Source organism: Marmota monax, unplaced genomic scaffold (assembly GCF_021218885.2).
Source record: "Marmota monax isolate L192 unplaced genomic scaffold, Marmota_monax_Labrador192_F-V1.1 WCK01_AAM20220418_F8-fsc00022, whole genome shotgun sequence".
Classification (NCBI taxonomy): Eukaryota; Metazoa; Chordata; class Mammalia; order Rodentia; family Sciuridae; genus Marmota; species Marmota monax.
Window position 1 is genome coordinate 11,915,639 of NW_026695215.1, and position 27,362 is coordinate 11,943,000.

General features: G+C 34.8%; 1 long non-coding RNA gene across 1 annotated transcript in view; it reads left to right on the top strand.

Moving 5' to 3' along the window:
- The first annotated feature begins 2,037 nt into the window (after positions 1-2,037).
- The window catches only part of LOC131423712 (uncharacterized), a 104,154-nt gene continuing 78,829 nt past the window's right edge, over positions 2,038-27,362 (top strand). The window contains exon 1 of the long non-coding RNA XR_009225625.1: positions 2,038-2,348. This is a non-coding gene — a long non-coding RNA (uncharacterized LOC131423712). The remainder of the gene's footprint in view (positions 2,349-27,362) is intronic.

Here is a 27,362-nt window from a genome sequence, read left to right on the forward strand (position 1 = left end):
AAGGGAAGAAATGGGGCATAGGAGTAGGAAAGATTCTGGGATGAGCTGGCATCATTACCCTAAGTACACGTATGAGGACACAAATGGTGTGACTCTACTTTGTGTATAACAAGAGACATGAAAACCTGCACTCTATATGTGTACTATAAGTTGAAATGCATTCTGCTTTAATGTATAAAAATTAGAATAAAGAAATAAATTTTAAAAAATAATCATATGATCGTGTCAATATATGCATAAAATGACTTGATGAAATCCAGTACAAATTCATGATAAAAAGAAGAAAAAAAAAGAAATGCTAGAGAAACTAGGAATTAAAAGAACTTATCTCAAAATTATAAACGCTATATCAGACAAACCCATGGCTATTAATGGAGGAAAACTTAAATCATTTCCTCTAACATCAAGAATAAGTCAAAGATGCCCACTCTCATCACTCCTATGCAACATAGGAACTGTATCAAGTGAAATCAGGCAAGAAATGAAAATTAAAATGAAGCAAAAAGGGAAAAAGAAGGCAAATTATCTCTGTTTGCTGATGACATGATTGTATATCCTCCAAAAAACTCCATTAGAAGACTTTCTAGTTCTGATAAACACATGTAGTGAAGTACCACTATCCAAGATAAACATACATATATTGTAGTTTTCCTATAGTCCAATAATGAGTCTAATGAGAAAGAAGTCAGAAACACTATCCAATCCACAATAACCTCAAAAAAATTACATCTAAATCTAACCATGGATGTGAAAGCCTTCCACAGTGAAACCAATACTACAAATAAATTAAAGAAGACCTTAGAAGATGGAGTGACCTCTTATATTCTCAAATTGGGACAATTAATATTGCCAAAATGCCCATACTGTCAAAAGAATTATATAAACTCAATGCCCTCCATGTCAAAATACAGATGACATTATTCACAGAACTAGAAAAAAGTTCTATAATTCATTTGGAAGACTAAAAGATCCAGAATAGCCAAAGCAATCTTAAGCAAGAAGATCAATGCAGGAGACATCACAATATGTGATCTCAAATTATACTATAGAGGCTATCGCAACAAAAACAATATGATATTGGCATCAAAACAGTCATAAAGCCTAATGGAAAATATGACACAGAGCCAAACTCACATAGATAGAGTGATCTGATACTCAATAAATGTGCCAAAAACAAACATTGAATAGAAGATAGCCTTTTGAACAAACGTTAGGGAAACTAGATATCCATAGGAAGAAGAAGAAAACTTAATCCCCTCTCACCCTTCACAAAAGTCTAATCAAAGTTAGACCAAAGACCTAGGAATGAGACCACACACTCTGCAACTGCCAGAATAAAACACAGACTTAACACCTCAGCATATTGGTGTAGGCCCTGTCTTCCTTAACAATACCTGTAAAGAAATACAACCTAGAATTCATAAGTGGGATGACAAAAATTTTAAAAATTCTGCCTACTCAGAGAAATTATTTAGACCGTGAACAAATAAATGGGAGGAAATCTTTGCCAGCTATTTCTCTGACAAGTAATTAATATCCAGAATATATAAAGAACTCAAAACAAGCAAACAAATAACCCAAAAGACATCATGGGGCAGTGGAGGGCCACTCACCTAGCACATGTGAGGCCCTGGGTTCCATCCTCAGCACCACATAAAAGTAAGTAAATAAAATAAAGATATTGTGCCCAACTACAACAAATTTTGTTTTTAAAAAAAGATCATTTCCCTTGGAAATTTGGATCATTTTACTGGGAACAGGAAGAAAATGAATATGTAATGAGAAGTAGCAAAAGTAAGGTCTGTATATATTGAGTTCTGCAAAGGAACCAATCATCATTTTACGACTGGAAGTAATGAGGAAAAGCAGTAGCCATTTTTTCTTGAGATGGAAATTGGAACAGAGTTGGGCAGCTAGAGCCCAGTATGTAAAAGGGGAAATTGCAGGAGGAAAATGAGAGGCTGGAACTGGTGGTGGGAGACGTGGGAAGTGTCTGGATTACTTCTATAGTTGCTTCCGCAGTGTCTGCCCTGGCATTTGAGTAGAGAAGATGTCTTGTTGCTGGGGACAGAATGGGCTGTAGCCAAGTGGGAATGGAGGGAGGAAGACGGGTGAGGAGGAGACTCTGGTGGCCAAGGGAGGAGAGGTCAGGACATAGCAGAATGACCCTGGATGTGGAGAGTTGAAAGTTGGCAGCCGGCTCGAGAGTCTGGCTGGTGGATTGAGAGGAATTAATGATGCCTTTGGAGGCCTTGGATGCAGCAGTTTGAGCTGTCACTCTCTGGGGCAGCATTGTCATCTAGAGAAAAGATCTATGTGATCATGAGAAATATCACAATGGAGAAAAGGTAGAATTTCAAATTGTTTGCTTTTTTCCAGTTAAACAGCCATAGAGATTTTCCTCTCATATTATCACTTTTACTCGTATTTATGATGATGTGCCTTATTAACTAGAGTTTTAAAACAGCACAGATAATGTCCCTGTGAATGCCATCAGTGAGTGAGTGAGCAAGTCTGTGTGTGGGGTGGATTAAGAGACTGCAGAGACTGTGTGTTTTGTAGAAAGGAAAGAAATGTTCTAGAGGCATCCAAAAAAGTGATTTCAGAGTCTTGGTTTGTTTCAGGCTAATTATGTGCACAGCCCTGATAGATGTCGTTATTTATGTCTTTGATTTAAAATACTGTTTGCATTGACTCAAAAGCATCATATTTTCTTACCACAGGATTGTGACTAATGTTTGAGCTTTTATTCTAATGTCAAGGAGAATAATGGTGGCGTGGAATCTAATCCGGTAGTTTGATGAGTGTCCATGCACGTGGGAATTGGGGAGACAGTCTGGGGACAGTCCTTCTTGACGCGACTGTTTTAAGTTTTCTCCAGATGTTGCCATTTCAAAAGGTCATGGAAGCAGCACAGGCAGGGAAGAGCCTGAGGACACTGGTACATGGGATAGCAAAATTTCAGAAAATTACTAACATAGAAGTAAAAGTAGAGGGAGTACATAGAAGTCAAAACCCAAGATTGGCCTCAGTTTTCTGGTTCCAAATGGTAATATGTGCCAGAAAGAAATTCAAAAGAAGGGTTTCTCAGGATAGTTCTTAATAACAAATTCACTTTAACTTAAAAATTGATACATAAAAATAAGGTATTATAACCGTCTTAAACATGACTTAGACTAGGACTTGATAAAAGTGCAGAGATACAATAAGTTCCTTCTCACAGAATAAGACATTAAATTCATTTTGCAGCAAGACAAATGTTGCAGCTGGGTACCCTCTTAGATTACTTAAATCTTTGGCCTACTTCCCTAGGACACTAAAATTATTATTTTTCAATTACTAACTAAAATGACTAATTTTAAAATTTAAAATTAGTAATTACTAAAAATTACTATTTTTTCCTTGAAAAATTCCAAACTCCTTTCTAAGTCAAATTGGCCATTTACTTGATTTAATATATTCACCCTCCTTGTACTGAAAAAGCCTCAAACGCTAAATGCAAGACCAACCAAAGTCAGCCAAACCTAATATCTCAACACTGACACGTTCTTGCCCTTCCTCACCTCCAAAGCTCAATAGGATAGTCAAAAAAAAAAAGTAACTATAAAATAGATGTGATTTTATTGCAGAAAAACGAAATATACTGCAAGAAGTCAAACAGATGTCCTCTGAAAATGACTAATCAAAAACAGTGTCCAGGAGAACCTGCAGCAGGTTCTTAACAATGTTGATTTTCCTTTGATAGTCTTAATGTTAAGCCTCATTCATCTGTTGTGACAGAAAATGTCTGGTAATTATCCCAAGCCTCACAGTGATGGAGCTTAAAGCCAATTTAATTAGCATTTTTATCTGGCCACTTGGACTTTTATTACTCCAGAACAAGATTTTTAAACAGCAGTAAATTCTACTTGAAGTTTAAAAGTAACCGCTTATATTCTTTTTTTCATGTTTTATCAGTAATTTAGTCTTTCAGCTTTTGGGTTTATCTGCTAAATGTACATTCTGTATTCTGCATCATGTTTATTAAAGTGAAAGTTGTTTTTTAATTTTTTTTAATGCAGAAGTCAAAGAAAAATAAACTATATAAAAGCAAATCTAACAGAGAATCATTTTTGGTATGTTTTGTGTTAATGACAAGGATTCAATTAATACAGAAACAGAGATGACTGTGCTTTAGCATATGGACTACAGCCTCCAAGAGGGGCTTTTGTGAGGTTATTTCAGGAGATATAAGAAGGTATCATCCAGTAATTTCCTATCTAACTACATCTAACCACAATTACATCATCTGCTATGCATATGAGCACTGAAGCTTGGTTTCTCAGTGTTCTTTTCAATTTAAACTTCTATTCTGTTTTATCTATCAATACTCCATCTTGATTTCACTCACTTCCCTGGGCCACCTATCATTTCCATGTTGAGATTAATGACTCAATACACACCTTTGGGTTTAGTGTTTCATAGCATTGCTAATAAACCCAAATGCCTAAAAAATGAGAAAAAAATTTTGCTAAAACTCAATATGAATTTCACTGAATTGATTACCTTGGACTCAATCCCCTTATCATCTACCTCATTCTGGCAGATCACCATTTTATTTTGGAGACTAAGCCAAATATGGAATTGTTTTTGTTTTTTATAATAAGTAGAGTGGTTCTTCCCCATTGCAATGGAATGAATGTCCACGTCCTCCCCAGACTCATATGTTGAAATCCTAACTCTCAAACTCATGATATTAAGAGAGGGGGTCTTTGGATGTGATTCAGTCATAAGGGAGGTACACTCACGCGTGGAATTAGTGCCTGTATAACACAGCCCTCCTCCCTTCTACCTTGTGAGGTTGCACTAAGAATGTGACAGGCCATCCATGATATGGCCAGTCCTCATCAGACTCCAAATGTACATGGTCTTGAACTCTCTGCCTTCAGAACTATGATAAATAAATGCCTTTTTATAAGTCACTCATTCTATGGAGTTTTATCATGGAAACCTGAATGAATTAAAACATTAATTTTGCAGGAAATGTACCTATTCTGTTTTCTGGAAAGCATTCTGACCCTTCCACACTTCAGCCATGAGGTTCCCATATAGGCCTCTATTTTCTCTGACCATGTGAGTTGGAGGTGGATGGGGGAGAATAGGTTAGGACTGTACAAGTAGCCCTCTTACCATACATAGCACCCTATTATTTTCTGCTTTCTTATCAAATAACTTTTTAGAAACTGAAGAAATAAGTTATTACATGATGACTACTTGACACATTAACTAGAGTGAGAGGAGAAACTGATGACAGTCAGGATTCAGGAAAAAGTAAAATGATATGTGATCTGAAAAAACATAATTTCAAGATGCAAATGTAAAAGGTTAATTGCCTAAATATGGAACAGACGAGCTATCTTAATATATAAATCTTCAGGATTACCTGCTCAGAGTTGAAAATGTTAATATATACATACTCAGCAGAATGGTCACATTGAGTGTTAGTGGTCCCATTAAGTTATGAATAATTAGTTCACTCTGGAGAATTCCTTCTCTAGGACAGTCTTCTTGAAAAATGCTTGCAAATAAATGTCATCCAAAATGAGAATCCAATTTCCCACAGATTTGAAATGGGGACATCATAGAAACTAGCCATAGTCATTAGGCATGCTTATTCTAGAACCTAATGGTCATGTGTGAAAGGTCTATCTGATATTTTTAAATAATTTTAATTATCATGTTTACATAGAAGTTAAGAAAAAAATCAGATATTATAGAATAGCACATTTAGTCTCATTATGAGTTCAATATTTTGTTATTTAAATCTTTTGAAAATGAAATGGGCTACTTCACAATGAATAAACTTTCTAAACAGGAAGTTAAAGCTGACTATCACACACCAGAAATGATATATAGAGCTGGGTCTGGAAATGACCTTCTCTCTAAGTCCCCTGTTAGTTCTCAGGATTTTCTGAAGCATGAGAAAAAGCCATTCTAATTTTCTCCATCATCCTTCTATTCCTGCATGGCTGGAATGACCATTATTCTGAGTCTATAATGAGCACAATTATTTCATTAGTTTTATTTTCCCATAGAGCTACTTCTTTAGATATGAGCTTGTATACATAGTAAAGAAAAAATATAGGACTGTGTTTGTGCTTAACAGAAATGATCATCTTGATGTCTGCAAAATCTCCACAGTATTTCAATAGCAGTATTTCACAGTATTTCACGTACAGAAAGGGTGTTAATCCCCAGTTATGTGTTTCTTCCTTTCTCACTCAGTGTTCAGTGCTGTAAGGGCAAACAGGGGGCTTTGCAATTTTACATCTAAAAATATCCTCACTCATCTACTAAGCAAACAGCGCTTGAAAACATCTGCCAGGGTTGGCCAAAATTATAAAGAGCAGCGAGTTCTCTATTACATTTCTTTGGTCTTTACAGCAAGGGCATATTTTTAAATCTTGCTGCCTCTTACCCTTCAGATTACACTTTTAGAAGGGCTCTTCATTTTGCTGCAAAATGTCACCAGTGTTGATAAGGCCAGCTGCTGCTTCCAGAACTGCTTCTTCTTTTGCTCTAAAGAACATCAGGGTAGAAGGTTATCTCATCTAAACCCTTTCATGAGTAGTAAGGTTATAAAAGCAAGACAACTTTTAATAGATGTTTAAATATTTATATGACATAGAGAGTTTTAAAAAGCTATTCATATTTCTATTTCTAGTTGCTTGACATTTTATAACTACCTAGAGACTGAAAATGTATTTTGAGAAAGTCATGAGATTTTTATTTTCTTCATTAATGTTGAGCAGCATTATACACACACACGCACACACACACCTATGTGTGTGCGTGTGTGTGTGTGTGCGCACATAAAAGTATAGTATTCAGATCAGTTTTTTTTTTCTTTAAATTCATAGAACTCACTTCTTTTAAAACATATGTATAGGGGCTGGGGATGTGGCTCAAGTGGTAGCCCACTGGCCTGGCATGCGCAAGGGTTCGATCCTCAGCACCACATAAAAATAAATAAAGATATTTAAAAAACAACAATAAAAAATAAAACACATGTATACACATAGGCATGGTATACATGGGTCTCTTTTATAGAAATTAAAATCATGTTGAATCTGATTCTAATTTTTATATTAGTGAAACATGTACTTTGTGGAAATGTACTTAAATGAAAATAAACAATATATTTATAGCTAGTTATCACAGGGGAGTCAGCTCCATCACTTTCATTTGGCAGAGACTCAGACAGGCCGGGTGGTGGGAAAGCTTGATATCAAAAACAGTGAAGCCTTCAAGAAAAACTTATTGAAAGTTGTGGCAGAGAGAAGCTGGGAGCCTGCAAACTAGAAGCAGAGCATCTTATGTAATTGATTTGGGAAATTTATTTGTCTTTTTCCTATTCATCTTGAGTTGAAAGCCTGGTGTCAAAATAAAGAAGGTGACAGTCCTGGTCCAAGTATGGTCCATTTCAGTTGCATGGAGGTGGTATTTTGGCTTCTTGGTCTGCTTGCCCCAAAGTTTGTATGTCAGAAAGCATTCTATTTTCTTATGTAGCCTGGACATAGTCCATATGTATACCAGTCTCTCAATCATTATGTCTGAAATAAAGGTGTTTTTCTCAAGGACAATTTACCTACCAGGCGCCCTGGAAAATATATCTCCATAAAGGATAATGATGGGAGACAATCTTCCATTGATCTCTCGTGTTTCTGTACAGTTTGCAAGGAAAGATGCTGTTATCCTTTACCCAAGACTCTTTTCTAAGGGTGTTTGTATAGGGAATGGCTTTGGAAGGCAGAGGTAGTAGCTGCCTCCTGAGAAGAACGTAAATGCCTTTTTTGCCCAGCCTAACAATGATAATGTACCGCTGGAGGAAAACGTTTCCACAGGTATACTTTCTAAAACATTTGAGTAGCCTAAGTTTATGTTTACTCAGTTGTGATGTAAAATTCCTATGTATGTGAAATTCTATTGGGACGTTCAATGTGCCGGTCTGGACATAAGACATGGGGTCCAGAGACAGAGGCCAAGAGGAAGCTTACAATGCTTGCTTGCTGTATGCAATGCGGTCCTTTAGATCTGACACAGGAGTGTCATATCTTCCACCAACATCCATGAAATTGTGGCAAAATAGCTTGTAAACTTTTGTAGGATAAAATCTGACACTTTTCAGTTCTTGGTAATTAATAGTAACGTTCAAATTATCAATTACATAAGCCAAGCGAGTACTGTCTGTTCTCTTCTGATTTAGGAATATAACTGAGATTCTAAGAGCAAAGTGTAAAAATGTAAAAAAGCACTTTGGAAAAAGCTTGAATAAGTTAGCTTGGATTGTTTTTAGTAAATGGAAAGAAATGAAGTGCTTAAGGACAGGTGTGCTAATAAAATAAGCCTTCTGATTATGTTTGTCAAGATAGAGATGCGATATTCCTCCCTAGGTGGTTCATAGTTAAATAGGGCCAATCATCAAAACAGGATAAGCGTGAAAAAAAAAAAGTACAGAAAAATGCTCAGATTTAATTTATGTTTAATACTTGCACTCCATCTTTCTCCAAATCTCATAAAAATAATTGCACCAAAGGTAGCAAACATCTCCGCTTTATGATAAAATACCAATGCACCTGGCATATCTAAACCATTTACCTACAAACCGCTAAATTTTTTGTGTCTCAATGAGAATAGATGCAGCTAGGAAAAAAATGCTTAAAGTACATTTAAATAATCACCATGGGTTAGGAAAAAAAGTAGATTAAAAATTTCAAATGAGTAAGATTGTTTTTAAGGTTCTGCAATGCAGTTGGGCACCTAAAAGCCCACAGCTTTCTGCAGAATCTTGTCGATGGACAGTAAACTGATCCTTCTGTAAATTGGGTTTGAATTATCATTTACAGAGCGTTTATGGATCTAATGTTTTGTTGTCTGAAAATTTTAAAATAAAGTCTCCCAATTTACACAATAATAAAGTGAGATAGTGTATAAGTTTTGAAAAAATGACCCAGGGTTTATATTAAAATACTAAGCTTCAAGAGGTTATAATGACAATCAACCATAGAGGCAAGAGCATTTCTAAATCTTCCAGAACACTGCATTTTTTTTTGAGCACTAAGATCATTAAACTTTAAATGTCAAGGCAAGCTGCTTTTTGAAATAAAAATTAGACATATGAGAAATGAGAGTAAATTACCTTAAACATGGCCATCACAAACTGCTTTTATTTCAATTTTAAAGGATAAAATAAGGGTTATAATGTTCATCTTCAAATATCCGGGACAACTTCAGACACCTGTACCTTCCTGAAATTAGAGTGAACAATGATTGCACAAGCCTAGGGGAAGGTCTACAACTATATTTGGACCTGAATATCTCTGGATCTAACTAGAAGATGTAAGTGAGTCCCCTAAATTCTTTTCTTACTGATATTCAAATGCATGATTTAAGAATTGGGATGCCATGACATTTTTGGACACAGTTTAAATGGAATCTAAAATGAGAAGCTTAAAGATGGAGAATTAAATTGTTCCCTGATATTGTTCAGAGGAAAATTGTAATGGCTAATCCCCAAAGAGGAACTTCAGTTATCTCACCATGAACACTTTTTACATGAATCAAGATGTCACCCCGTCCCACAGTTTGATGGAATAGTTTGAGCACATGCAGCATCCCTTGCTGTTTCATGCTTATGATGCTGGCCTTCAATTTGCACTTCACTCACCTGAGTGGCAACAGAAGAGCTCTGGATATTAGAAGAGTTCCAATTTGAGCCAAGTAACCTAACTGCGTGTCACTTAATTTATTACATTGCTATAAATGTATCTCCCAGAATCTGAAAAACTCTATTAAGTGATGCAATTATTTTTCTCATCTTGAAAAGTTCAATACCAGATTGTGGAGCATAGTGATTCCACACAACTATAGAAGACTAGCAGAGCCAGTTCACCTGTTCTTAGCTACATGCATAATGTCCTTCTGGATGAAGTTTTGTATAAAACATAATCTGCACTTCCTTTTGAATCACAGAAGAGAAAATAAGGGTTAAAAAGAAAACTGAAGATGAAAATAAGACCCCTGTGTGAATAGGAAGAGTGGTAAACCCAAAGCAACCATATTTAAAGGAGATTAGTGGCCTTCGAATAGAGTATCTGATATAGGGAGAGGACATAGCTTAAGAAAACCATCCAAGAGTAGGTGAAAAGCCCTGGAAGCATTGTCAGTCTCCAGGAAAAGATTGGAAGACACTGACTGTGGCTGAGCATCAAGGGTGTCCATATACCAAGTCTACCTCAAGGCAAATCCAGCATCAGTCAACAATAGCCAGGTAAGGTGGTACAGCAAAGGGTACTAGGCATGCTACTAGCTAGAGATTTAGGCCACATTCAGATATTTTCAGAGAATTGCAGCAAGGATTATGTGAGGCTGCCTTTATAGAGGTGAAACAAGTTAAAGTAGACAACAAAATCTGGAAGAAGAAAATATAGGCTGATAGAAAATGGAACTCTTTTCCAGTTAACTATTAGGGTAAATGGAACTGTGTTTACGTCACAAAACTGTAGCATCCCAACGGACTGGCAATAGCCATGTAGGATCCTCAACTGAGAAGAAGTGAAACTCCAGAGAGACTTAATGCAAATCTCCCACTCAAATATGGGTTACAAAACCTAGCCACACCTTTTGACATGGTCAGAAGAATCAGGCTAAATTTAATTCAAATCTGTCCATACATCTGTTGCCCCATAACACATCCTTTCACTTTTCTGTGTGCTATGATGGCTGCTTCCCCACCTCCTGCTTTTTTTTTTTTTATCCAGAGTATAGTTTCTCTTGTCTACAAATTTTTTTGGATTTGGGTACTTGATTTTGATTTCCTGATCATTGCAGCTTCTCAGATGACCATACTGGATTTGGCAGCCTCTTCTTTATTTTCATTTCCTGACCCATAATCAGGACTCATGGGCTTTGTCTTGTAATATCTGACACCGCCCTCCAACACTTTAACTGTCACTGCTTCTCTTTAGGAAACATTAATTCATCTGTCATATCAGATATCATATATTACAAAGCAGTCACCTCTGCTCCTAAGTCATTACTAAGTGAGATCATATGTAGTAAATAAGGCAGAGCCCTGTTTTCTAGACTTGGAATATAAACTTAAATATAAATGACTTAATTACCATGGTATACATAAAAAAAAAAACTTGGCTGGTTCATAGTTCCCATCTGCTCAACTTTAGGTTTCCCAGTTATTATTTTCTGTATTTATTTCTGGAAGGTGTCTACATTCATGCACGGGGAACAGAATGTCCTCCCCAAAAGTACCCTGATCAATCTGCCAGGGGCCACTTCAACTGAACTTGGCAAGATGGGTACACCCACTGTGTCATACCACTCTGCTCTAGGCACTGACAGTCTGCTTTGTGCAGTTGTTCTACTATTCATTGATTATCAAAGCTGTCCCTCATTTGTTCCCAGGTATTCAAGGAGGCAAAATTATCCAAATTGTGGTTTATCTCAAAACTAAGATCATGCATTTCTCCCCATTAGGTTACAACATTTTTAACAGGTCCCAAAGCAGGAGACATCTGTGTTCCAAGATGTAGCAGCACAGATTTTGCTGTCTGATTGTTGTTCTCATTTTTCCTTCAGCCTGCTTGCATATTTTTTCCCTAAGACTTGAAGGGCTAGCCTAAGGATGAATTCACTTTATGGACACTGAGCTGTGTTCAGACTTGTTAGGCCTCCAGAAAACAAAAATTAGCTTCCAAAACTCATGTACCAGTCCATTCTATAAAATGTGCTCAACAAAACAGTTCAGGATATTTGCTATTTGCTCTCCTGAATCATGTAATGGTAGCTTAAGAAAGCAAAGGCCCAGTTCCTAGAGTGTGGTTACCTTGAATTAACAGAGGAGGATTAACTTGCTGAAGGCTGCTGATTAGAGTAGATAGGAAGACCTTTATAAATATCCCATGCTGTGGAGGTTCTCATTGCTAGCTATGCACCAAAATCATCCACAAAATTCAAATAAATACACTTTCCCAGGATCTAGAATCCAGTGTGGTCAATATGAAGAGATCTGATTGAGAGCAATGGAGTGATATATAAATAGAAAAGATATCTTGTAGGTCACTGATGGCAACTGTTGATTTCTTGAGTGATGAATATTTATTATTGTACTAATTCCCTTTCAGTGAAATCATTCTGATTGCAAGTAAATATTGCCTTGTTGTTTTGAGCAACTAAAAGTTTATATTAGGCTGACTTCAAGGAATGAGCAGCTTTGTTGGAAGGAAGAGAACTTTAAAGACACACAGCAAAGGGACCCCACCAAAGGCCTATGTTCAGGGCATGGAAAGGAGGTAAAACTCTAGCTGGATATTTGGCTACTAACAGTACAGAATTTGAAAACTGATCAAAATTGCTTCACAAAATCTGCTCCAATAATTTTCAGCAGAAAATATATGCCAATAGCTCATTCCATATTCTTAACTATTTAACGTATTTGATGAATGCTCGTCACTGTTTTAAAAACAAGATTAAATGTTATTTTCCCATAAGACATCTGTTATCTATTATTTTATCACTCAGAGATTTTGAGATTTTATAACTCAAAGTTATTTTTGTATGTTTCAGAGAAGAAGGAAATCAAAGGTTAATTTGTGGGAAAATGTTATCATAAAAGTATCTAAGAATTAGAGATAATTAAAACCCAAGTAACCAAAACATTGAAATATATATTCAGTATTTTTCAATCATAAAGTTTATAAACTAAAACCATAATAATTTTGTATCCCAATCTAAAATTTTTACATAAATTTTATAATTCTTAATGTAAGAAATAGTTATCATTTCCAACACAATTTTATAATTAAAGATGTATTCTCATCAACAGTCAGTATTTGCACAATCTGATTAAAAATTCACAATTAAAGATGAGGCTAAGGGATCTTACACCATTTGTGTACAATAACGTGGTAAGTAAAAATGATCTGAGATGGGAGTTAAGCTGAAATGTCCCCAAATCCCAAATCTGTGCTCTTTCTACAATGCTATGCTGTTTCCTTGTAGCATGGTTTCTCTACTAAGGAATCCATCTATCTTGGATCAAAGCAAAATACAGAAATGACCTTAAACTTGACTTATCTGAATTTTTCTCCATATTGTGAACTGCATCATTTTAAATGCTTCTTTAGGGACACAATATCGGAAAATCAGCAGGGTGTGCTACCATTGTCCATTATGCATTTATGAATGTGAATTATGGAAATGCAAAGTAGACCATGAAAATATAAACATGATTTTGATAATTTATCATAAGAGTGGTTTCTAGTTTGATGGAAAATTGCTTAGAATATGAAATTGAATATATAATACAGTTTGATACTGCGCTGCTGATTGCATTAATTCCTTCTGAAGGACTCAGGGAAAATGTAAGCAGGAAGGCAGCTTCCTGACACAGTGTATCAGAAGAGTCTGACTGAATTTGTTACCTTGTTTTGGATTCATAAATTGCTATATTACTCAGTTTCCCCTTAGAGACATGTCTAGTAGAGATTCCACCATCTCCCAGTTGACCTTAACAAGATCTAAGGTCCTGAAATCATTTGCGTAAGTAATGCGTGTCTGGAATGTGTTCACCATTTGGTTCTGTTAGCACTTGGGGCTTAGTACTTGTCCTTCCCTAAGTAACAAATCTAGATTTTATTTGAGTTAGCAATTTGCTTAGCTAAATAACTGTGTTTCCCAGTCTTCCATATAGCAGAGATGTCTCATCAGGATTAAGTGAAATTTGTAGGTAGGATTGGGAGAAAGTTCTTTCAGAAACCTAAAGACATGGCATGAACTTTCTAATGCCCACTCCCTCTCTGAAACAGAGTGACAGCTGGGACTCTGTCAGGCATTTGAATCTAGAGATTATGCTGGAAATGGAACCCAGGCAAAATAAAGAGTAAAAAAACAAAAATGGAAAAAAGAAATCTAGATCCTTGATTAATGTCCTTCTGAAAAATATCAGTGAAAATAGTTCTAGGATATGTATTTATAAACCTCCTATATGAGAGAAATAAACCCCTTCCACATTTAAGCCACTAGTACTTCTAGTCTTTGATCTTTGTAGCCAAATGCAATTCTTAGATGATTACAATGCCCCTTCTTTACAGAGCCAAACGGTGCTTGATGAAAAAAAGATCATCTAGGCAGGGGTTTATAATGATATGTCTGAGAACTTGAATTGTCCATCCTAAGCTCTTATTTTTGTCTCTTTTTTTTGGTACATTTCTTATTCTGGAAATTTGGGTCATTATTTTCCAAATAAAATTACACCATTTGATAGGGGAAACAGAATTTTGTTGCTATTCACATTTAGCTTGGGATAATGGAAAGAGCTTAAAGTTTGGACTTAATGAGTCCTGATTTCAAATTCCAACTTTGAAGCATACCATCTATATGCCTCCAGTACAAGTTATTTCACTTTCATTGTAGTAAAATTGGAAGAGCCACTTTGTAGTTTTTAACAGCATATCACAAAGTATCATGCATGAAGCTCAATAAATGGAGTATTTTTATTGTTCAATTTCTATAATAAATCCTATGCAAATCTTAATAGAGACTGTTGTAACCTCTATAAAGTTCTCTTAACATTATTATTTATCTAAATAAAACATTATTTCTGTCACTTCTAAGCAATTACTGCCATTTATATTCTTATGTAGGCTTGGAAGCTTCTACAGATTTCATTCTAAGTCCTTAGTGTCCAAATCACTACCAGAAGATTCTCTAAACAGTACCTAGTCAAGAGACTATTGAAATGGCTCTAGTAAATATACCTTCTTTTACAAATAACAACAACAAAATATATTAGAGAGGACAGAGGAATTGACTAGAGCAATTGGATTCAGTTATTTATTTATTTTTTACCACCAAATCCTTGTCAGCAGTTAAAAGATCATTTTTGATAATTTATATCATTTAAGTAGTACACAGTTGTATTTATACATTATATTTTATTTGTTTCAGTCCAACTCATCTGCATTAATTTTTAGAATAACTCACTGGGTGTGAATCTGCTTATACCCACAGTCTAATAGACAAGAAATCTATTATCACAGGTGCTGTAGCTTCTTTCAGACATATTTTAAGATAGTTTACGGTATCCTATTAGAAGATGGATAAATCCGATTTTTCACTGGTTGTGAGTGTCAGGTTAATTTCAAGCTGATTTATTAAGTGACAATCCAATTTCAAAAGTATCCCTTGATCTTTTTGTTCAATAATATGTGAAAATAGCACAATAAATGATTTCTAGTTAGTGCTCTTATACTTTTATCATGATTTCAGCATTCAGAAGCATTATTATGTAACTAATTTTATACATACATTAACATATATTATTAATAATGATAAATTAATCATCGATATGAGTATTTCTAAAATAACATTTAAATCAGTCTGTCTTTGAAGTCAGATATTATTCTAGAAAGATTATAAATGGTATATACCATTAAATTCTAATTGTAAAACAAGTGACAAATATAAAAAATTATCATAAATAAGCAATGATAGGCAAACAATCAATTGCAAAACTAAGTATTGATGCTAAATAATAATATGCTGGCACCTCTTATCAATATATAGTTCCAAATACATTGACTAAGTGAAAAGTTTAGTTTATACCTCACATAGTAGGTCCTCTCACTAACTACGATAATAATTAATAACATGGACAATTAAATTGGAAATAAATTTACTTCTGAATAAGTGTTAATATGTCACACTGATAAGGAATTCTTAAAATTGCCACATTTGTTAAGTTCAAAATTTACTTGTCTTAGTGAAATAAATATACATGGAGAACATTCTGTGTTCAGTAATCACTCCTGATTTGGGGAAATTGGTGTTATTAATACATACTCTCCACCACCAGAGTGCTCACGGTCCAAGGAGGGAAAATTCCAATGCAGTGTGGAGTGTGTGTGTGTGTGTGTGTGTGTGTGCATAGATATACACACTCACACTGTACACACAATGTTGTGTGCAAACTGATAAAGGATACCTGCCCACTCATCAATTTTAGGAAAGTCCTTCTAGAAAAATATGACACTTAAAGAATCCAATTCAGACTGACTTTTCTAACACCTCCCCAATTTGACTTTTGTGAACTATTGACTCTTAATTTCACACAATACTTCTTATGGAGAATACAGCAAGAGTTATGGAGGAAAGAGAAGATGCACAAGAGCAGGCCTCCTCCCTCCCCGCTCCAAGCCCTTTCTGTCACCCTAACTCTCAAGTGAAAGCTAAGCAAAGGGCTCACAGCACAAGTAAGGAAAATCATCTGAATTAGAGTTTGAAATGTAAAGAGTGACGTCATGCCTGTGCTTCAAAATTGGGTAAATTTGATCCAGATAACATGCACATGGGACTGGATACTAGTAAGACTCTAAGACAAATAACTGGCTTTCCCAGAAGTAAGCAAAAATCACACTCAATATGTTTTGAGAGAAATCCAAAGACAAAGGTGTCTTATGTGAAGAGGCCCATGATATTTAGAACATTTTTTTTGACAATACAGGAAACCATTATCCACTGGCACATCCACTGATTTTTCTAGGTAATACATGAAAATTGTACACATTAAAGGGAGACCACGTGGTGTTTTGATACTGGCACATGTGCACAATGTTCAAATCAGAGTGAGCACATCTATGTTCTCCAACATTGATCATTTCTGTGCTGTGAAAACAGTACACTGGTATTCTTAAACTTTTGAAAATGGTACACTGGTATTCTTAAACTTTTGAATCTTCTCAGTATTTCTCATTTTTAAAAATATTTTTGGAATTTTGTGTGTATTTTTTTATGTTAGCTGATAGTTGTCACTTTTTAGATCCTTCCACGAATAATTTATTCTTTTAAAAAATATTTTTAAAGAATTTATTCTTTTCTTAAAGCTTCATGGAATCACTTAGTAAACTTAAGACTCAACAGCTTTGTTAAAAGTTGTTTGGCCTACATTCAGATTCCTTTTAAACACAAGTTTTCACTAACTGTAACTGTTGTGAGAAGGTGAATTCAGACAATATAATTTTTGTCAGAGACAATTTTTTTTTACATTCTTTAAAACAAACAGAAAACATCAAGTAAAATTATAAAATAAATAACAACTTATTTTAAACTTTGGAAAAAGGATGCAAATACTAAAATGCAAGAAAACATAATTGAATCAGTGCAAAAGTTAAAATATTCCTTAAGTTAATAAAAATTAAAATACTATTAGTATACAATAATTGCAAAGATTATTTTTCTATAGACCAATTCTTTTTATTTATGTCCTCTTGAAATCACTTTGATAGTTTTAAAACAACTGATGCATTTCTAAAATAATTACGTTGCATTTTTTATTTTTTCCTTCCTTCCTTCCTTCCTTCCTTCCTTCCTTCCTTCCTTCCTTCCTTCCTTCCTTCTTTCTTTCTTTCTTTCTTTCTTTCTTTCTTTCTTTCTTTCTTTCTTTCTTTCTTCTCATCTTTTTTCTTTCTTTTTCCCCACCATTGCTCATATTCCCCACTTAATCTTATCTACGGGAATCTCGCCTGCTTCAACACCATGGTACACCTTTAAAGCCAGTGGTATTTGAAAGGAAGAAAGCATGTGCTCCCTCTGAAACACTAGGATACATTGAAATCCAGTAGGTTTGAAATTTGATTTCAAATGAATGAACATAACACATTGGTAACAGCCTCTTTCTTATTTGAATGACTAGAAATTTCGATTCAGTTGAGATTGCTTTCTGCAAAATACTGCTGCTTTCAGGTTTGGAAGAAAGAGGGGAGATGAAGGAAATTATGTCAGCAGATATTTCCTTCCTATTGGTTAAAAGACTTTAGCTCTACAAACCACCACCTGAAAGCGAGCATCATTCTATTGCTGTAAGCAAAACAGAAAGCCCCAGGCCAGCCAAGGTGCCTATATAGCATGTGTACAAGTTCTGTAGCTAACTCTGTATTGTTTCTTGGTTTGCAGTTAAAAAATGTGCAAAAAAAAACAAATAATTTGAGACTTCAATCCAAATATGGGACTTCATATCCAGCACTATAGTCTTTATGGAAAATGCTATACACAAAGGAAAATAGACCCACTTTTCTAATCATAAATACTATATACAACTCCACATTGGCAATGTTACTTTGAGTTGAAAATGTTCACATCAGCCTATAAATAGAGGTTAAATTAATTGCTTCAAGTATTTTTTCCTCCAGAAATTTATCCAAATCAGATAACCATTTGGAAAAAAATCATAAACCAAAAAAATCCCTAATGCCAGTCTTATAGATCATTTATCATAATCACAAATCAGCTTGTTTTTGTGTAAATTATCATGAATATATATATATATATATATATATATGTGTGTGTGTGTGTGTGTGTATGTATATGTATGTACGTGTGCGTGCGTGTGTGTGTGTATATATATCTATATATCTATATCTATATCTATATATCTATATCTATATCTATATATCTATATATCTATATATCTATATATATATATATATATATATATATATATCATCTATATCTTCTCCTCTTCTCCCAATGATCAAATCTGAACTCAGGAATAGAAAATATGCTTTTTGTCTTAAAGAATGTTTCTGTAGGTATAATTATATGCTCATTGATACAAAAGAGATAGTAGTAGGTAACTGCCTAAGTTCTTCATATTAAAGGACCTGAACAATATATGTGTATAACCAGGTTATTAGGAAAGGGATGGACATTTTAGGGGACTAAAATCTAAGTTAAAGTTGATGATGTGTTGGTAAGGAGTTTGCCACAGTACAGTTGATGGCAGCACCCTGAGCCCCGCAGGCAATTCAAATTCAACAAGGCTAGTGCTAAACTTAATTTACTTTTCTGCTCTCTGCACTTACTTTATCCTAATTATGTCATTTCCCTCTCAGAAAATATCACCGCCAATCCCCCAGGATATCAAATCTTTCACAGTGACCTGTCCCTCTCCCTCCTACATTCCTCAATGTCCTCCTCTCTCTCCACCCCTTTGGACACTGCCTATTTTTCAATCATCATGTTCCTCTAATTTTTTTTTTTTTTTTGGTAACAACCTCCTAACTTGTTTCCCTGCTTCATTTTTAGCCCTTTCTGACTGATTCTTCTGATGTTGTCAACAAGCTCTTTCCAAAATGCAAATATAAAAACATTTCCCTGCTTGAAAGGATCCCAGGACCTGCAGGGTTTTCAGAAGCAAACCAAAACAAACTCTACCCTGTCATCCTGTGATTTCCATAGGTGTCTTTCTTTAGATCACAGTTTTATCATCTCCTCTATGCCCTCAAGTTCAGCCACTTGTTCCTTCAATTGAAACACAGATTCTTCCTAGATTATTCTCCTCCTATTTTAAAAATTGCCTAAGTCTACTTTCCCAAAAGAGTCCACTATATCACTTCCTCAGGAATACCCACTCAAAACTTCTTTCCATCCAGCATCCCAACTTCACTCTTTGAATAGCTGTGTCATTCAGGTTTTATAGAGAAACAAAACCAGTAAGATGCACATACATACACAAGAGATTTATTACACGGAAAAAACCAACACCTGTAGTCAGGAGGCTGGAGACCCAAGAAAAGCTTATTTTATAGTTAGAGTCTAAAGTCAGGAAAAAATTGATGCTCCAGAAGGAATTCTTCACACCCACAAGGTGAGTCAGCCACTTGGATCTACACAGGCCTTCAACTGATTGGGCAATGGCCACACACCTTAAAGAGAGCTCATTCAAGTGTCAGTCTCATCTACAAACATTCTTAGAGATACATCAATGGTAACTGGTAACACTTGACCAAATACCTGACCACCTAGAGAGCCAGTCAAATTGGTACATGAATTCAATCAGTACAGTATCTAAGCTCCAATTACTTTTTTAAGACTTACACCAAAACTCTTGAAGTAAAAAATTCCACTCTGAAAATATTTAGGATTCATCTTCCCTCAAGCTTCTCACAAATATTCTATTTAACTAAAAAAGTAATGTAGGTAAAAGGCCTCTTACCTGTAACTACTTAATTCTTTCTAACTACTTAATTCTTTCTAAAAATTTAAGCTTATAGAATAATAGGAAACTTTTGCCATATTTATTATATTTTATAAAAACTAAAAATTATCCATTCTTCAAGAGAATAATAATGTATTTCCTGAATATATGTACTTTTTAATTAGGGGGAAATAAAATTTATTTAAGTAAAACTTTATCTATAGTTTTTACAAATGCCAATTTTCTTTAGATATCTTCACCTCTATAGTAAGTACATGCATAAGCCTAACCATAATTTGTGTAAAACCCTTTTATTCCAGACCTTGCAAACCAAGAATTTGCATCATTTGCTGGGTCCTCATATACCAAAAAAAAAAAAAAAAGAAAAAAAAAAAAAAGAAAAAGAAATTCTTTACTATGTTTTTTAAATAAGTGAACATTTCACATTATCTGCCAATATTTTTTATTTCATAAAATGTAATCCCTTAATCATGAAAATTTTAAACTTTATGCATGAAACTTAAAAATTACAAGCTACATCTACCAATATACACAGTTCTTTCTGGTTATCCTAATTTAGGCATTGAAAGCTTTATTTTGGTGAGGCAGTAAATATTTTGCAAATCACCTAATAGTTATGTGTATGTTGATCTACACTATGGTTTGAATCATAAGATCTTCAGGAGGAGTGATCTTCAGTGGGGAAGAGAAATGACAATTAATCAACCCTGATTGTGTGCCAAGAATTTGGCATAAATTATCTCATTCATTTATGATTTACCTTAAGAAGTTATAGCTGCCTTGTTTCATAGTATTGTATGATATAAAGTATAAAATATATCTCTTTAGATATCTAAGCATTTGTGAGAAACAATGTAATATTAAGATTTATATCACATTATTCCAACTCTGCATATATTTGACATTATGCCAAAAACAGACAGTCAGGCAATGTTTTATTTTTTTGTCAAAAAATATATTGCTGGAGCATTTCTATTATCCCTCATCTTCTCTTCATTTTCTTCCCATTCTTTTGATTTATGACCTTGTACTGAAGTTCTTGTGTTAATTTTTAGATTAGTTTCTGCTTTTAATACTTGGCAGACATTTTTTACTTCCAAAGTTAGTGCAAAGTTTTTGCTGTCTGAGGTTGAATGAGATACCTTTTTCCTTTTACAGCAATAAGATAGTTGCACCTATATCCTGCACAATGATGGAAACCCATTACCAAATAGGTGTCATTTTCTCTTATTCAGAGGGAAAACTAAAAGTCAAAATTGTCTTTGCTATTCTATCACAACTATATAACCATTAAAATTGGTTCTACAGAATTCTAAAATGTTGAGTACTAGGTTTCTAGAGAAATTCCTTAAAATTAGCATGATCAAGCAAATAAATTTCAAGTAAAGTTAACATAGGAATATTATGGGAAGGCATCTAGTTTGAACAAAAATATTGTTTGAACAAAATATCCCAAGTCAATTCTTAGTTGTGACTTTTCTTTTTAACAACTAGAATTAAAACCCATTGGTACTCTACCACTGAGATACATCTTCAGTCCTTTTTATTTTTTATTTTGGGCCAGGGTATCACTAAGTTTCTGAGAATCTCACTAAAATGGTGTGGCTGGTCTCAAATCCCTTATCCTTCTGCCTTAGCCTCCTGAATTGCTGGGATTATAAGCATAAGCCACCCTACTTGACTAGATGTAACTGTCTGGTCACCTAGTCATATACTGTGTGTGGACCATGTTGCATTTCCAAAATATGAAGCTTTTCATACTGAAAACACACATGACCCCAAAGTTTTGAAAAATGAAAAATAGAACTCTGATGTGTCTAAATCTGTAGTTTTTTTTTCCTTTTAGTTTGTAACAATCAAAATAGCACATGTTGTAATTTAAACCTGTATAGTGTTTTACTTTGACAAAACTATGTTCTCTTTTGTTGCTATCAGCTCTTTCAGTATTGTGAAAATTCCAGATGATATTTTTCTTTTTAAACAAAGACATTGAGAAGCAAACAATCAGGATTAAACTTTAACCTAAAGAAAATCAAGATTATCACTCCTTAAAAAACATTTTTCCGTCATTCCAGTTTATTAATAATCTCAAAACTAAACAACAAGACAACAAATAATACAGATAAAGAATAAGTCAGGGGATCTGGGGTTGTGGCTCAGTGGTAGAGTGTTTGCCTAGCATGTGTGAGGCACTGGGTTCTGTTCTCGGCACAGCATATAAATAAAATAAATAAATAAAATTGACAACTAAAAAAATATTTTTAAAAAAGAAGTCAGAAAAACCTATTTGATGTAAATCAAATGACTTGGAAAGCATTTCTTCTTTTCATAATTTTGACCACAGAAGAATAACATTGTTTATAAAGTTTTAGAAGAAAATCTGCTAACTTAAAGTCATCATCAGTAAAGGCCACAAGGAACCAAAGAATATATCCTGACACACAAAGACCTTCCATGTTATAGGGACAAGACATGCAGGACTGGACTAGGCATGTATTTAAGCACCTTTGAGACTGAAGCAGGGACCAATGAAGATAACACCACTGCTTCCTGAATGGAGGTTCTGTGTGAAGCTTATATAGGGTAGAAATAGGAAATAACAAAAGCCAAAGAATTTCAATGCAAAGGTGTGCATAGAATTTCCAGCTACTGCAGCCCAATTGCTGCATTTAACAACTCTGGTTAGTCATGGTAGTTATTTCATCATATAACTTACTCCATCTTACCTCTTGTACTCCACTAACTTGTCCAGAGTGCTACTAACACAAATTCATAGACAAGGGAAGTTGAAAGTTCACTGTTCAGGTATATTCACTTCACTTGCCTTCAGAGTGAAGCAAACAGTAGTTTCTGACTCCAACCCACAGTAAGGAATCATTAATTAATCAGCAAAGTTCAAACCTACTGTTTGAATAACAACAATCTAGGTAGTTTTCCCAAATGTCTCTGGTTTCTAATATCAGTGTTTCCATTCTAGCAAATGACTCTCTTTCAATTTCTAAAGTCCCTTTAAGTTTCTACCAATCCAATCATTAGGGTATTATTGAACTTCTGCCATTACAATCCAATGCAATAAACCCAGCATAGTAGGGTTATGGTGCTATGGGAGACAATGCATAAAACTTGAGAAAGTATTGTTTTCTCAATGATTAAGAATCCATTAGTGTACTATAGTGGAATTTGAAAGGACATAAAATTTGTAATTATAGTTAAATTTCATCACATATAACAGGTGAAGCAACAAACAGACTGATTTCTAGAGAGAAAGAGAGAAAAAAATATTCATTACAGTCATATAGTATAGAATTTATTTTTGTCCCCAGTCCAGAGATAAAACCTTTGACCTTATCATCTGGGAAGTGATCTATCTGATTCCTGATAACATTTGTTTATGTCAGAAACTGGGCACTCAGGATCTTAATGTAAGTCTAGCCACATCTGATAGTCTTAGGGTGGGGTGGGCTATGCCATAAGTACCAATATGTGACTAGGTTGGGACCTTTGGCTCATGCTCTCTCACTTAACCTAGAGGCCAAGATCAACCATGTGGGTAAGCAATAGATTAATCATGCCTATGCAATGGAGTCCCACTAATAACTCTAGACAGGTGACTTTCTCTGATCTGCAATACTCCACATGTATTGTCATACAGATATTCTAGGAGAGCAATGTCTTCTGATTCCAAGGGAGAGGACAACAGAAGCTGTGTCTTTAGATCTCTCCCAGGCTGTGCCTTCTGCCTTCCTGTGACCAAGTTTGAGCTATATATTTTCCTCTAGTAAACCATAACCATGCATGTACCAGCTTTCTGTGAGGTCGGTAAGTCCTTCTGGTGAAGTGCTAAATGTGAGGATGGTTTGTGAACCCCTGAGCTTGCAGTTTTTGTCAAAAGTAACTGCAGCATTGGATACTGTACTTTCAACCTTTGAAGTGTGGCTAGTTCCAGAAAAGCTTCTCCAAAAACCCAGCTTGAGAACCAAAGAGAAATCATTTTCTTTTCATGTTTATACAATACTAATTTTAGAAATTGACTTTAAAAATCTACTTTCATTTTCAGATAACATTATACATATGGTGGAGATATGCAAATTTTTATGCTGGCCAAATGTACCTAAGCTCAAAATATCTCTTCTATTTAAAATAATATGATAACTCATTTGTTTTCAGTCTTCCATGTCAATTATTATTTAATGTATTAGAAACATAGAAATGCTATTAGAAGATATAAAAATAAGTATACTGGAGGAAAGAGAACAAATATTTAAACATTGCCATTGACTTGCCAATGTTATTTGATTTACCTGCAGTTTTTTACATAATTCACCTAGTGGCTTTTATTAAGCTATTACTGCCCCATTTGTACATTTGAGAAATTTAGAATCGGAAAGGTTAAGTGACATGCCAATGTTGCACAGGCTAAAAAGTGGGGTTAGAAATTCGAGTAGGTTTGGGGGTAAGAATTTAGGGACACAATAACAGTGAGTCTTATAATAAGAGAAAGGCCTATGAGCTGTTGGAACACAGGAAAAAACTCAAGAGCAACCTGTCTTTGCACCCCATCCTTGTCCCCATCTTGCTGATTGGCTGATGAAAACACAACAGAACTGCAGGATAACCACAAGGCAGTTATCGGAAGGAAATACTCCATAATGGAGTCTATGCAATAGAGACTAGACGAGCAGGAAATGACCGTCGTCTCATTATATAGACAGGTGCATGCTCCTGGGTGGAGACTCAAGATGCTAATGAGGCACATGATATATAGGAATAAGCATGTTTAGATCATGGAAGGCAAAGCTAGACACAAGGATTGCTTATACAAAATTGCATAATCCCACCCTGACCCCATTCTGGTTCAACCTCTAGCTACCATCCTGTGTTAAAACCCCAGAACAAGATGGGCAATGCTCTTGCCTGCACTCTCATTTTCAAGTGTATGCTTTCCCTTTATAATAAAACTGTTGTTCTGATACTTGTATCTGAGGCATTCTTTAATTCTTATCTGCCATTTAAAAGGTGCATGTAAAAAATCTCCTCTGCTCCTAAAGACTTCCTTGGACCCCTGTACGGTGAAGGTTTAAGTAACGTCAAAGACCAAGTTCTTTCCATTCTGCTAATCTGCCTCTACTGGAGACTAAATAAAGCATCAGAATACAATAATTTTGAAATTTCAAATACACCAACTTTTCTCTGATATTGCTAAAACCTCTCAAATTCTATCTGCATTCAGGTTCCTTCTTCGGTGGCAAGAGAGCAAATACTGTAAATGTAAAAACAGAATAATTCAAAGCATTCATAAAACTGTGTTATAGAACTAAAAAATTGAGCTGAAAAATACATTAACTCTTTTCAAAAGGTCATGAGTTACTATATCAATCAATTTTCATAAGATTCTTGAATCTAAACCTAAGATTTCTGCTTTTGGCTCAATTTCATATCATGAGTGGAGGCAGCTGCATCAACAACCAGGTTACCAGGAATTACTGAGCTAAAACAGATTCCACATAAAAATGTCTACATATCCTCCTAGGGAGTGAAGACATCTGAACACCAGGGAGAAAGAACATCTGTGCCTCTTCCTCAGTACAATTGGGCTCTTTTCCCCATTCCCTGTCTTTACCCAATTTCCAGTAAATGAGCTGTGATAAAACTTGCACTTACCAACTGAAGATTAAAGAAAAGACTCAAAACAATTGTTTTCTTCTTGAATACAAACTGATTTGGAAAGAAGAGTTAGTTAATGTATCTGAAAATTTGACTTTTATTTTTCAAACCTATTATTGACTATGATGTTATATCAATGACCATAATTCTTGGTATCTGCTACTGACATTTAGTTTTTCTTGTTCAAAACAAAAATTTCCATTCCATTCCTAAACTATGCATATAATGCAAAGCATCCTCTGATTTCACTTTAAAGCATAATAGCACTGATACAAAAGCCAATGAATGAAATGATCAATAACACAAATGCCGATGCAAACTCCATCATAGGCACTTTTGACACAGTAGTGTGTTGGCTGTAATAGACTCCAAAAATCACACCTGTAGAATGCCAGCCTAGTACAAGAATGATAATTATAATACCTATTTCTTAAGGTTGATCTGAGAGGACAAGTTCAAAATATTTCAGGCAAAGAAATTTCTTCATTACCTTTATTTGGGCCTAGTTTTAGGCTTTGTAAACTTTATATTGCAAATAATCTGAAAAAGCGCATGTTTTTTAGAGATATCCTCAGAATTGGCAAAAGTAGAGGTCACAGAATTCAGGAACTGGGGAATAAAAAGAACTGAAAGAATATTCAATCTAATTTTTCTTGCAAATTTAAGCCCTGAGGTACAAGGATCTTAACTAATATTTCTAAAAATACAGAGCAAATTAGTAGTAATAAAGACTGCTGACTTTCCTCACCCTACATTCAGAATTTTAAGTTTTTGTTGTTATTGTTATTTTGTAATTCTACTAAAAATAATCCAATACATTCCCTTCATAAGGAAAAGGTAGGATCCCTGGGAACTCTAATGTCAAGATGTGGCATGAAAGATGGAAATTTCTTTCTAATGTCCCTCTCTCACCCCAAGTCATTGTATTAAAATCAATCCCAGGGGATGGTAAACATTAGCAAATGTTGCTCTACCATTGAGCTATTTCCCCATTAGTGTTAAAATTTTTATTTTTTTTAATTTTATTGTTTATGTTTTCATTTTAATGTTTCCTTTTAATGTTCTTTCTCATGTTAAAAGCCAAGAGGTTACCTTTAATAAATTAGAATATTCTAAAGCATCACAAAGAGAGAAATTTCTCTGAATAAAGGGAAAGAAATAAGTGACAATTTTGTAGACAAGCAATCCTTGATAGAGATGTTTAGCAAATTACCTGCATGAGCAAACAATAATTGCCATCACTGGTGTCAGAGACCTTGCTGAAGGAGGCCCCCTCCCAACCACCCTCAGGGGTAAAATTCAAATCTGAATTTCCCACCACTAAAACCAGAAGTCACTGAAAAAGCATTTGACAAAATCCAATAGCCATGCCTGATAAAAACCTAAGCAAACAAATAATATAAGGTAATTCCCTCTACTCAGGTATGTGGCATGAACAAGGGAAATTCCAGTTATGGCATCTCTGAGAAACTTAGAGCTAGAGTCATAGTTAATTTTCTTCCTAAGGATCTTGGATCTTAAATTCAGTAAAAAAAACAAAGGCATCCAGTTTTACAATTTCTATTGCACATTGTGTTGGAGTGTCTAGGCATTAAAATTAGGAAGAAAATGAAAGCAATCCAGTTTGGAAAGGAAAAGTATTCATTTA